Source organism: Aristolochia californica, unplaced genomic scaffold, assembly GCF_029961685.1.
Source record: "Aristolochia californica isolate CCGP_79_NKW_82.1479 unplaced genomic scaffold, dmAriCali1.0.hap1 SCAF_5, whole genome shotgun sequence".
NCBI classification, from domain to species: domain Eukaryota; kingdom Viridiplantae; phylum Streptophyta; class Magnoliopsida; order Piperales; family Aristolochiaceae; genus Aristolochia; species Aristolochia californica.
Genome location: NW_027182214.1, coordinates 4023590 through 4037202, shown reverse-complemented (window position 1 = coordinate 4037202; position 13613 = coordinate 4023590). Strand labels below are relative to the sequence as shown.

At 36.1% G+C, this 13613-nt stretch overlaps 1 pseudogene; it reads left to right on the top strand.

The window, feature by feature from the left end:
• The first annotated feature begins 6194 nt into the window (after nt 1–6194).
• LOC137965766 (chaperonin CPN60-2, mitochondrial-like) lies at nt 6195–11347 on the top strand (annotated as a pseudogene).
• Nucleotides 11348–13613: the final 2266 nt, after the last annotated feature.

Sequence of the window (13613 nt, the reverse complement as noted above, 5' to 3'; positions counted from 1 at the left end):
AGAGGCGCGACTGGTGTTCGGACGCTCCATTGTGGTCCATAGAGCAAGGTAGCTCCTAGTGGGCCCACTAATGATGAGTTTGACGTGGAATGGATACTATTTATGGCATAGATATCCATTTTACCGTTGGACTTTTATTTTACCGTTGAACTCCTCATAAAAGACTGAATTATATGTAATAAAGATATCCTGTCCATGAACAACGAGTCAGGCTTTGAGGGTGGGTTCTCCGTGAACCTACTCTCCATACTCACACCAAAGAGAATGTGGGGTCTAGTAACTTTAACATATAACAATTTTCCATGTAACCTCCATAAACATATATTGTCCTTCAACATTGGTGTGGACTTCTCAAATAAGTCTAGGTTAGATTCCAAAGGAGTTTCAACAGGCTTGGGGAAACCAAGCCAGTGATTCTCTAAGCCGGTTTGGATTTCGAACGCTTTGGGAAATAGGTTGAGATAGATGGCAACACCTTTTTCCCATCTTCCTTACCGTATGGGCGATCTTCTCTTCTGTTTGGCCTTCACCTCCTGCCCGGCCCTCCAATCTAACTCAACCCCAAAACTGATCCATTAACTCCCGACAAGCCAGTTTCACTAAGCATATCATTGATGTACTTCCTTTGAGAAAGGAGAATACATGTTTTACTTCGAGCTACGTCCAATACAAGAAAATAGCGAAGAAATTTCAAATCCTTTATATAAAAATGTAGAGTTAACTGATGTTTTGTAGTGTTAATCCATTAATCATCATTTCTTGAGAGGACCATCTCATCTACATAAACAATCAATATCACACATCCAGTTTCTACCTTAGTAAATTAATTATAGATTGACTAAAACCAATCCTCTTAAATCCATAATCAATCACCACATGACTAAACTTATTAAACCAAGCCTAATGGCCTTGCTCTAATCCATAAATAACTTTGTGTAGATGACATACCTTGTCTAGATCCCTTGGAGCAACAAATCCAAGAGGTTACTCCATGCATATCTTCTCATTCAAGTCACCATACAAGAATGCGTTTTTCACGTCCAATTGATGAAGAGGTCATCATTTATTAGTTGCCTTGGAGATTAAAATACAAACATAATTTAAGCGAGCAATAGGAGAGAATGTCTCACCACAATCAACCCTAAATGTATGAGTGTAGTTCTTGATGACAAGGTGGGCCTTATACCTTTCCATAACACCATCTATGGATTGTTTAGTAGTAAAGATCCACCTACAACCAATAATGGTGGCACTAGAGGAGCAATGTTGTAAAGTTGGATCCAAACCCTATCCCAAAATGACTAGCCATCTTAGGAAACCTTTTTCATAACTAATAAACTCAAGATTTTTGTTCTCACTAATCCATGTGAGACTATTGTTTAATAAGTGCATAGTGACCAAGTGCCACAAGAAAGAAGCACAAACAAGTCTTCACACATGGTTGTTGCCCTCTTACAAAAGAGCAATGTTAGAAGACATGAATCTCTATGAGTGACATTGATGTAAAAAGTTAATATCTCTTGTCTTTATCTTCCACCAATTAGGGTGAAGAACATGCATGTAATAAATAGTCTTTGATTAATATAAATAAAAGCAAGGGGAGGATTAGGCATTCATTCAAGAACCCTAATCCTCTCTCCTCTTCACTCACTTGATCTCCCATCTCTCAACAGTTGTCCTTTCTTCTCTTCTTCCTTCCTTCTCTTCTTCTTTCTTTACCTTAAAATATACTCATTACAGCCATGGAGTTCCGAATTAACTTGGTATTAAAGAAGTAATTTTTTAGGATTCCATTAATCCATTTTCTCTCCTTGCTCAATAGATAAGAATCTTTGCTGGTTTGGTTGTGTTTTTTTCCTCTCTTTGAGGCTTGAAAAATATCTACGTTGTTGTGCTCTTTTCCCCACAAATCCAGCATGGATGAAGATAAAATCAAAGGTTTCTTCAATCCCCATGCAAACGTTAAGCTATAATACAAATCCATGCATATTGCCATCTTTTTCTTCATTAACCGATCGTTAAAGATGCTGATTTTATAAGTCCGAAAAGTGCTGGATAAATTTACCTCATTTTTTTTACATCAAGACTACAACAAAAACACTACTTTGCATCATACGCAAACCATCTGTTATTGTCAAGAGTAGCGGACATAGATTGATCCTTTCCGTTGGTTGTTTACTCAACTGTTTCAAGTTATCTTTTTTTTTTTTAGAATTATGGACATTGAGCTTCCATCTAGAAGTTACTTTAGGTTGTGGAATGATTCTAGTAAGTGTTTAAACTTTGGAAGTTTTCCTTTTTTTAGAATCTCAATTCATGAGAAACTAATTTGAAAAGAGCTTCCTAAAAATTTCTCCCTTTTTTTCTCTTTCTCTTTCTTTGCTCTTCGAGTTACATCATTTGAGGAAAGAAATCATCATAACTAAGATAACAACAAAGAATCATTGAGAGAAAATAAAATAAGAAATAAACGCTAAGGGGGGGTTAGTCAACAAACATAAAATTTGATCTTCATCTTCATTTCATACATCTACATGAACTTAATCTTCGAAATGGGTGTTAGTGTGGACAAGTTCATGTCCACTAGAAAACAATTTCCAATGTTAGTGCTCCCAAATGAGGAAAATGCAGAAAATAAGAGAATTAGTAACTTGTAAAGTATACTTAATTAAAATATAATACTTAAATATTAAGTTAGGTAAAATAAACATTACTACACAAATAACTAATTTAATGTATAACTAAAATATATTAATTTACTAATTAATTTAATTATATATTATATTAGTTAAAGATTACTGTTTATTGTACATTAATACAGTAATTACGTGAGTCAATTAACTGTGCCCATGATTAATCATAAAAAATAAATAAATAACGTTAAAAATAACATAAATGAATATAATATATTTAGTTATTAATTTATTGATAATATATGGTGCTCTTTAACATAAAAAAGTCATGATTAAACAGGAAAAATCTATCAAATACTAACTTTAACACAATATAAATTTTTACATATTATTAATTAAAAATATTTTTCCATTAAATTTAAAACCTTTGATTTTATTAATTATAAACATGAGTTAATTAAACTAAGTGCTTGAGTTAAAAATATTTTAATTAACACTATTAAATCACTAATACAATAGAGTAAATAAAAATAAATATGATTAATAAATAAATAAATATTATATTAATAACATAAGATAGATTTTTTACATGGTATTAATTAATAATATATTTTCACAAAATTAAAAATAATTAATTAATCAAATGCATACTTTAATTATATTTTATTTACTAGAGACTTAAATATGAAGTTTAATATAGTAATAAAATTTAACAAAATCGGAATGGGGAAATTGGGGAAAATCGAAATGGGGGAATTGGGGAAAATCGAAATGGGGGAAATCGCCTAAACCCTAAATTTAACAAAATCGGAATGGGGGAAATGGAGGAAATCGCCTAAACCCTAAATTTAACAAAATCGGAATGGCGAAAATGGGGGAAATCGAACGAAATTGGAAGGTATTTTGGGGGAAAAGAGAATAGCGAGAGAGAGAGAGAAGGGAGTGGGAGGCAGAAAGGGAAAAGAGAGGGAGAAGAGAGAGAAGAAAGGGAGGCCGAGAGGGATAAGAGAGAGGGAGAAGCGAGAGAGAACAACGGAGAGCGAGTCCGAGAGAAGAGAGAGAGGGTGCAGGAGAGAGGGCGAGTCTGAGAGAAGACCGAGAGACGGAGGCCGGAGAGGAGAGTCTGAGAGAAGAGAGGGAGCAAAGACGTCGGGGGCGCATGGAGACGAGAGAGGGGGTACGGGAGAGGGAGAAAAAAATGAAAATGAGAAGAGAACGAGAGAGGGGGGTGCGGGGAGAGAGAGGGGGAAAAAATAAACGTCAAGGGTTCAAACCCCCGCGTTTCCTTCATCCAGATGATTGGCAAAAAGGGTCGGAAACCAGATTCCATTTTTTATAATGTGGAGATGATGTTCCGCTTCATCTCAAACATCTAGATGACATGAACTCTGGCGCTCCACTAACGACGTAAACTGATGAACGACATAATGCGACTGATCTTCATCTTACCCTTCAAGTTGACTAACCCCCCCTTAGTGTCACACCGCTAGATTGAGTTATGAATCACTCCTAAAACCTCAATGTGTTACCTTGCTTACTTCAGACGATAGTAGGCAAGTTAGCCTTATGGAACAAGAAGATGAAAAAAACTCTGAAATATAAGGAGAATTCCTTTGCACAAAAATTAGATGGATTACAAGAGTTTACAAAGCTTATTTAAAAGCCATAAAAGGATTAACTCTTATCCTTTATCTACATCTACCCAATACATACTCGCCACATAAACGATAGGGTCAATCCCTTTATTTAAATTTAAACTAGGCATTATCTCACTTACCTTAAATAATCTATAGAGATCCACTTTAAAACTATTGGAATTGATTCTTATGCAAAATTCGAATTTGAATCTACCCAACCCAATTACATGTGTGCCTAGCTCGCACATAGCTCCGTGACCACGGACACCTATTGGGGGGGGGGGGGGGGGGGGGGGAGCTCTTTGTTTCTCCTATATAAAAAAAGCAGACACATGTGATACATTTTCACTAGTTTCATTGTGGAATCATTTTTTTTTTTTTGTCTATGTTGCTCTTTCATTAGTCATCTATTCACTACTTACCGTCATCCAATTTTATGCCAAAACATTGGTTTACTCATGGATCTTTAATGTGTCTTCATATTTAGAAATCTGACCCCTCTGTTAATCTGCTCTATTTGATTTGTCCTCGAGGAGGACATTGTTTGAGAATTAGCTAATATTTTCAAACCTCAACAATCCAAGATTGGGATTTGTTCTTTTGTAAACTTGGAATATTGTGCTTCCATTAATCTATTAGCCAAAAATGTTGTTAATGTAAACCATATCCCCAAAACTTTGTTTGACTTCGTATTTGATAGCCAAAAGTTGGGGCAAAATTTATCCAAAAATGACTAGCGAAGTTATAAGACCTCTTCCATGTATAAGTTTAGGATCTCACTTATCATATATCTATGTGCAATTATTCTTAACAAATGTGATGTGTGGGTTAAGCGGTAGAACCATCTTTAGGGAATGTAGTTGGCGTGCGAATAAGAAAGAATATCCCATTCTCTCTCAATTAGGAAATCACCTAGTTTGAGTAAGAGCCTATAAGAAGTTGTTGTATTTGAGTTGAAATATAAGTAGAAGGTTGTAATGCATCTATTTAATGAAAATTAGTGGGTTTAGTAGGCATCCAAAATTTCTAACTCATTTTGTTTTATCTCTTTGTCTACCTTCTTGTGAAAACTTGAGCTCCAACACCAAGTAACCTCTTTCGTCCTCTTTTCACGAAGATAACCCGTTTCCAACCAATCAAACTCTTTATTAACTCTCTCTTGCGATTGTCGGTCCTAATAGTGGAGAAATTTTGGGAACATTACTCCAAATTTGTAAGAGGCGGTAATTTAAGTTTTGAGTCAAACATGAAGTGCTTAATAGGAGTTTTTTTGCATAGTCACATACGAAAAAGGAACAAATTAAAACATAAACGACCTAATGATTTTATATTGCTCATCACAATTTGTGATTAGGATCAGTTAATGAGATTATTTTGTCGAGTTTATTTTTATCTTAGTTTAATAATTATTCATATTTATATTTGTTAATGTAGGGGAAAAAGTCAAGTTAAAGTGAAGAGTTACGATCCAATATTCATCAAGGATATGAGTTTATTGAAAGAATGTGTAATTGCAATAAACCCTCCTTTAATTGATGTTAGAAGAACTTAAAAAGTAGGAAAATATGAAACCAAAATTAGTTCAATTAGAAGATGAATATGAAGGGAAGGGTATAAATACCAATCCTTTGTAGTGATCGGGTCTAATTGAACCTACCTCAAAACAAAATTTATTGTGAAGGGGAAGTTTCTGCTATTTGTGAATGAGGGAGGAGGGGAGCTCTGCCCCTCCCTCACCATCTTTTCTAGAACGGGGGAGTAATCCTTTACCTTCCCTTGTCACTGCAATGAGGGAAGGGGGAGGTGCAATGGCTCATCTTCTTCCCTTTTGTTTTCATTGTTGGAAGAGCAGACTATACCCTCCCTTGCCTCCATGTCTAGGTCCAGCAAAAATACAGAACATTTTAGCTACGCATTGGGTTAGCGTTGACTGGTCCAGACGAGTGTCGCCTCTCCTGCATCAATATTTTACTACAAGCGACAAATGTTGCAGTGTGGAGAAAGGCTCCTGCCTCACTTTAATGGCCTGTAAGGCCACGAAGGATGCACCTCTTTCTTTATCCCATGTCCATAGCTAAAACCCTAAACCCACGCTCTTAGACTTCTCTTTTTCTCTGGGCGGACCCTCCTATTTACTCTCCTGTCCATTTTCTGTTCTCGTTTTCGAACCGAAGTATCTCCATGTGCTGCACCATAGTCTTTGCGTCATGTATCGTACTGCGGCAAGCCTTGCATCAGAAGCCATGTATGATCGTAAAACTTTTGTCATTAGTATAGGAATGATCCTAAGTTTTGTCGTTATTTCTTTTTCGTTTTTTTTTCTTAGTGTGATTGAGCTTTTATTTTTTGGCTCCACCAACATGCGGGCTGCTTTGCCCTCGTTTCTCTTTGTTTGAGATTTCTGCTATTGGAGTTTTTCCTCAACCTGCTTGGTTTTCTCACCTTTTGGTTGAATTTGTGATTTTTCAGGAGCGTAAGACATGGTACCCAGCAGGTAAATATTTATTTCTCCGTCTTGCACTTTCTCGTGGTTTCATTTTTCAGCCCCTTCTTTATCTTTTTAGCTTACTTTGGAATTTCAGAAGTTTTCTTTATGTTGGTTCTTAGATGGGAAGTCATTTAATTTGGAGAGGAATTATGCAGCTAAAGAAATTAAATTTGGCGTGGAAGCGCGTGCGTTGATTCTCAAAGGTGTTGAAGACCTCGCAGATGCTGTAAAAGTCACTATGGGACCGAAGGTACTGATAGTTTTCAGCAATGGTTCTCTTTTTGGTAAGTGTTGAATATATGACTCGTATCATGTAAGGTTTGGGGGTATAATTGTATAGGGGTATTTGTGTCTTTTTGATACAAATAATTTTAGGGTTTAATATTAAAAAAATAAGGATTATGTAACCTGATTATCATTAGTGAAAGATTTATCCCCTCCGGTGGACGCAGGCTCAGCCGAACCACCGTAAGTATTTATGTAATTCTCTTGTTATATAACCCTTGTTTGTTCCTATTTTTCCGTTATTCATACAACAGTAACGGTGTTGCAATAGTTATGTTTATCTATTTCATCTGATGGATAACACCTGGAGTTTTTCAGTTCTTATATTCTTCGTGTTTTTTCTGTCATTTAGTTTTATGTAGTTCGAATTTGGTGAACTTGATTGTGTGCCCTTTTGGCTAATAGCATCCATATGATTGATACTTTGGGAAGGAGACTAAGTTCCTGTGGTTGGCTCTTACAAAGGATCAGTTAAATTATTTTGTGGGTCTGACATTCATTCGCTGTTGATGTTATCACGTTGATATAATATTTTTTTCTTAGTTGCATTAACTATGAAACTCATTGGTTTGCCATCCCATATGAGATCCTGAGATTTTCAGAAATAGCAGTATTAGGTTCTACTCTGACAAAAGCTCTGTTGTATGTCTTCATTTGATAACTTTGGTTCTCAGTAAGATAATTTACCCTTTTTGTCTTGTTTTAATTATCTTGCTGCACCCAGCTGCTCACTTTTTCATGCGGTTTGTGAGTTGGCTTTGGCTATATTCTGATAGTTGGATTTATTGGCATGAAGGGTTGTAATGTAGTCATAGAATCAAGTTTTGGAGGACCCAAAGTGACAAAAGATGGTGTCACAGTAGCAAAGAGTATTGAATTCAAGGACAAAGTTAAGAATGTGGGAGCAAGTGCAACCGATGATGTCGCAGGAGATGGTAAGTATTGATGTATTGCAGAATTACTGAAATTATTTTCTTAAGCGAGTATAGGTCTCCTTGAACGAGTGGTTTTCCTTGTTGTCAAGGCATGTAAATCCTTTTTTTTTGAACTGTAAAACACCCAGGCATGTAAATCCTTTGCAACTGAATAACGAACATGTTGTTGATTTCTTCTCAAGTACTACATGTGCAACAGTTCTTACTCGTGCTATATTTACCGAAGGATGCAAGTCTGTAGCAGCCGGAATGAATGCAATGGATCTGAGGCGAGGAATCAGAATGGCTGTTGATGTAGTAGTGACGAACTTAAAAAGCAGAGCTCGAACGATAAGCACATCTGAAGAGATAGCACAGGTTTATATCATTTAAACTTTTGTTTCTTTCTTCATGGTACTTACTGGTGCTTCTCTGTGATTCTTATTATGTCTGGTCTTTTCTTTTGAATTCAATTGTAGGGTTTAAGTAGATTCTCATCGACTGGCTTTGGAACAGGTTGGTACATTATCAGCAAATGGGGAAAGAGAGATAGGTTAGCTGATAGCAAAAGCCATGGAGAAAGTTGGCAAAGAGGGAGTCATCACTATTGCTGTCAGTAGCATTATAGTTTTTTACTTGACATTTTCTATTGACATATAATCCTTCTTTTTCCTAGAAAGAGTGCATTTATGCTTTGTTGAATTTTAGCCTTTTGATTTTGGTTTTTAACATTTGTAGATAGGAAAGATTGATAAAAAAAGATTAAACTAAAACTTTTCAGGATGGGAAAACTCTTGACAATGAACTAGAAATTGTGGAGGGAATGAAATTGGATAGGGGGTATATCTCTCCCTATTTCATCACCAATCAGAAAAACCAAAAATGTGTAAGTTTTTCCCTTAAATTTTTATGAAAAATGTTTGTCTTCTGATTAGCTTTCTCTTTGTCGATACTCTTGCTCTATGTGCTAAAGTAATGTTATGAATTCTTGGGGCTTTTATTCATCTGGAGTTCTTATGAATCTCGCTGGTGAACTTATGAATCTCCTGTTTTTGCAGGAGTTGGAATACCCACTAATTCTCATTCATGAGAAGAAAATTTCAAATCTCCATGCAGTGGTGAAGGTGTTGGAGTTGGCTTTGAAGGTAATGGTGTTTCTCAAACTTCATTTTATCTTACTGATGGACCCCCTATCCAACATAAGTGAGGTTACTTTTTCATAAGTTTGAGCTAACCGACATTTCTTCTGTGATCTCAGAAGCAAAGGCCTTTGTTAATTGTTGCAGAAGACATTGAAAGTGAAGCACTGGCTACTCTCATTTTGAATAAGCTTCGTGCAGGAATTAAGGTACTTCCCACTCATGGAGCTTCATTCGCTTGCCAGTCACTGGTCTTCTGATACAACTATGTTTAATAGACCATCATCTTATTGTAGGTTTGTGCCATTAAAGTCCCTGGTTTTGGAGAAAACAGGAAAGCTAGTCTAGAGGATCTTGCTATACTTACAGGTGGTGAGGTATGTCTTCTTCTTCTTCCTTTTTTTTAGGTTTGCTGCCAGCATATCAGAATTTAATTGACTTGTCTTGTTTCCTTTTTATTCTAGCTTATAAATGAAGTGCTTGGCGTGAACCTTGAGAAAGTGGAAGCCAAAATGCTGGGTGCATGCAAAAAGGTGAGGACCATATTATGCCATGAGTGTTTCTTAGTCAATACTTGTTGCTACCTGAAAATGCCTGCTAGAAACATTTGTTATAGATGCCGTCTATATGAGAGAAAAAAAGGGACTTTCTGATTGGAAATTAAATTGCTGACAGGTTACTGTATCTAAAGATGACACTATAATTCTTGATGGAGCTGGTGAGAAAAGAGCCATCGAAGAAAGGTGTGAGCAGGTATTGTCCTACTCTCTCATTCACTGACTTATTCTTTTTTTATATTAGACTTAGTGGTTAAAATGGTGTCCATATAGAGTAGTTCAGGCTCGTAAATAATTAAATATTTTTAGAATGTCTAAATAGTTAAAAAGGCATTTAGAAAATGTTGTTTTTCATGTGGTATAAAATGCTAGTGCAAGTATAAGTTCATCCTGTTCATTTATGGAAATGTGGATAGCATTTTGTTGTTATCACCTTTTGATTTTTGGCATGTCAACAAATTTTGCAGCTGAGATCAGCTATTGAGAATAGCTCATCAGACTATGACAAGGAGAAGCTGCAAGAAAGATTAGCAAAGCTTTTAGGGGGGATTGCTGTGCTCAAGGTCTGATATATGTTTGCCATATGTTTCTTAGCAGTGGTATCCTTTGGTTTGTTCTATAGTAGAAGTAATTCAATTCATTCTTCCATGATGAATTTTTGCAGATTGGAGGAGCAAGTGAAGCAGAAGTAGGGGAGAAAAAAGATAAGAGTTACTGATGCACTTAATGTAACAAAAGAGGCTGTTGAGGGGGGTATAGTCCCTGGTGGTGGTGTAGCTCTTCTTTATGCATCAAAAGAGCTGGATAAGTTGCAAACTGCTAACTTTGATCAGAAGATTGGTGTTCAAATTATCCAGAATGCTCTCAAGGCTTGTCTTTATCATGTGATTGCAAAACTTTAAAAGGTGCTCTGTTGTTTCTTACACACATACTGATGCATGGTTTTATTGAGTGACAGACACCTGTGCACACTATAGCATCTAATGCCGGAGTGGAAGGGGCAGTAGTTGTTGGCAAATATTGGAGCAAGATGACTTTGATCTTGGATATGATGCTGCCAAAGGTGATCCTTCCGTGTGCACTATCAGGATCGCCTAATTGATTCATTACATTTGTGTTTCGTTTCACTGATACTGTCTGTCTGCAACGAGTTTGATATTTTAATTTGGTTCGTTTGATCAGGTGAGTATGTCAACATGGTGAAAGCGGGTATCATTGACCCATTGAAGGTGATTAGAACCGCGCTGGCGGATGCAGCCAGGTGTTTATTAACCTTACTAAAGCTGTGGAACGTTCCATGAGGTACAATCTACTTGAGCTGATTGTATGTTTCTTGTTGTTTTGCAGTGTGTCATCTCTGTTGACTACAACTGAGGCTGTGGGTGTTGAACTTCCCAAAGATGAAGATGCCCCCGCAATGGCTTCTGGCATGGGTGGAATGGATTACTAACACCACCACCAACATAGCATAGAACAACTTAGTATGGAACTCCATGAGGAGACGGGAAACATCTTTTTAAGCATAGAGAGATGCACGGGTTGAAATGATGTTCTTACTGGGAGAATTGTTGAGACTTTCATTTTTTCAAACGAAAGACAAAAAGAAGACGACGAATCAGAGGCATGTCAAAAGGATTTTTTTAGTCTAAGGCATCTGCTCAACTGTTATTAGCAAGTATTCTTTTTCAATCTAGTAATGGTAGATTCCTGGATTCAGCATTTGAAAGTTTTGTGCTTGGGTCCTGTTTCAACAGGATTTACATGCAAACTTTCAATATAATGTCACCCTAGTTAATTACAGAATAAACTGAAGCAGGTACCAAAACTGCTTGATATGGAAGCAATGATTGCTGTAGATTAACGAAGGTAACAGAGACAGAAGCTGAAGCTGTTCGACTGAATAGCTACCATCTAAACTAACAGGAGAGCCGGCCCCCTTGGTATTTCAGACTACACGATTGCTGAGTTATAGGTTTTCCTCTCTGGTCTTTGTGTTTTCCAAGATAGATATAGTGGGCCCCTCCAAAATGAAAAGGATTCAAAAGTGTGATTGGATAGTGTGAGAAAGTGTCTTCTCTTCATGGAGACACTGGGATACTTTTAAAGAAATTTTAGATATTACCTCAATTGTTTTTTTTTATTGGACTCACATTTCGAGATCTACAAATTCGACGGCAGATGTACTTGCCATAGGGAATTATCTTACAATTGCTGGTTGTAAGGGAAATTCTCCCTCAAATTTTGTAATTTTTCCTGTTTTATTAATATATATATATATTTTTAAAAAAAACACAGGAGAAAGAAAAGCGTCTACTGGGTCTATTCACATAGACATTTGAAATACTTGACAGATAAAGGTTTGAGAAGAAAAAGGAGAAGCTTCACCAAAGAGCGGGCGAGCTGGCTCCATCAGAATGGATACGAGAGAATAAAGTTAATTTGACTGCTCAATTGAAGGATCGAAGAAAAGAGATGGTACACCTCATGAAGGGTGTCTGACCAGGCTGCATTTGATCAAACGGGTTATTCCAAAGGTGATGTAGATGAAGTTTTGGAGATTCAATTCAGTCAAAATTTCTTATGTGATCTACAATTACAGGAAATGAGATTTTTATAACAATTTTATGTCTGAATGGTCTTCCCTTTTTGGGTGCAACCAACGTTGGCAGATTAACGAGATACTGCTTTATGCAGGCTTCTTCAGTCTTGATCCCAGATGAAATTTAATCCATTCTTCAGTAGCTGAATGAACAACTAACATCTTCTTGATGAACCTTCTTATTGTAGGCGGCGTCCTTGTGTTGTAGTCCTCGTACCTCCTGTATGTTAGGGTTTGTTTGGAATCTCAGAAAAGACGAGGAGAATTTGATCATTATTATTCATAGAAATAGTTAGTGAAAAGGAGAATTTGATCATTATTATTCCTTAAAAAGTTAGTGAAAAAGAAAAAAACCTTGGAGGAAATAAGTAGAATCCAATTATAACTAAACTATTTTTGTCCCAGGAAAACACTACAATATAAGTCTTAGAACATTTGAATAACTAAACATAAATAGAAGATTAACATAACTGAAACATATTTGATTGAGACTTTTCTATTAGACCTCTTTCTATAAAAAACTACTGTAAGACTCTATTATATTAATTCTGGCTCTGTGAGACTTCTTAATATGAGAGTCATGTAAGACTCTTCCAAAGCTGTTATTCAAACCTCCCCTTCAAGTTGGAGTTTATAACTTTAGATTGCAAGGAAAAAAGAATTTGGTCTTCAATCTTATTTTGTTAAACAAATTCTTCATAGATGCAAAATTCTTCTTCTGTTCACCCCATTTTTGGATATTTTGGTCATATAAAAATTACTACAACATGTGGAATAAAATACGTTTTTCTTGTACTTCTTCATCTACTTCTCCCCCCTCAAACTGGGGATAAAAAAGGAATATAGATCCACCTTGGAATAAACACAATGTAGGAGAAAAAAAATCACTTCTAGCTGTATAACAAAGCTCCATACACCTGTCAAAATGGTCATTGTCTAAAGCTCAATTTTAAAGGCGAAAAAACTTCATAACTTTAAGGCTTAATAAAGAGACTACTTACGTTTTAAGGGTAACTCAAGAAAAGTATAGAGCTATGACCCACAGTGTCAGTGAACTTCTATAGATCAAATATCTTCTTATAGAATTAAGATTCTAGAACGGAGTTTCTATGGAATTATATTGCGACAACTAGAAGATTATTCATATCACTTTGAATTTTATCTTCCATGATAGGACAACACACATTGAGGTACTCTGCCACTTTATATAGGAGAGATTTCAAGTTGGTATTTTATCTCTCAGACATGTTTTATCACAAAGGCAAGTAGTAGACATTCTTACGAAACTAGTCACATTCAAAATTTTAACCACTATATGCGATGAGCTAGGTATCTATGATGTTTTCTCTTCCTAGCTTGAG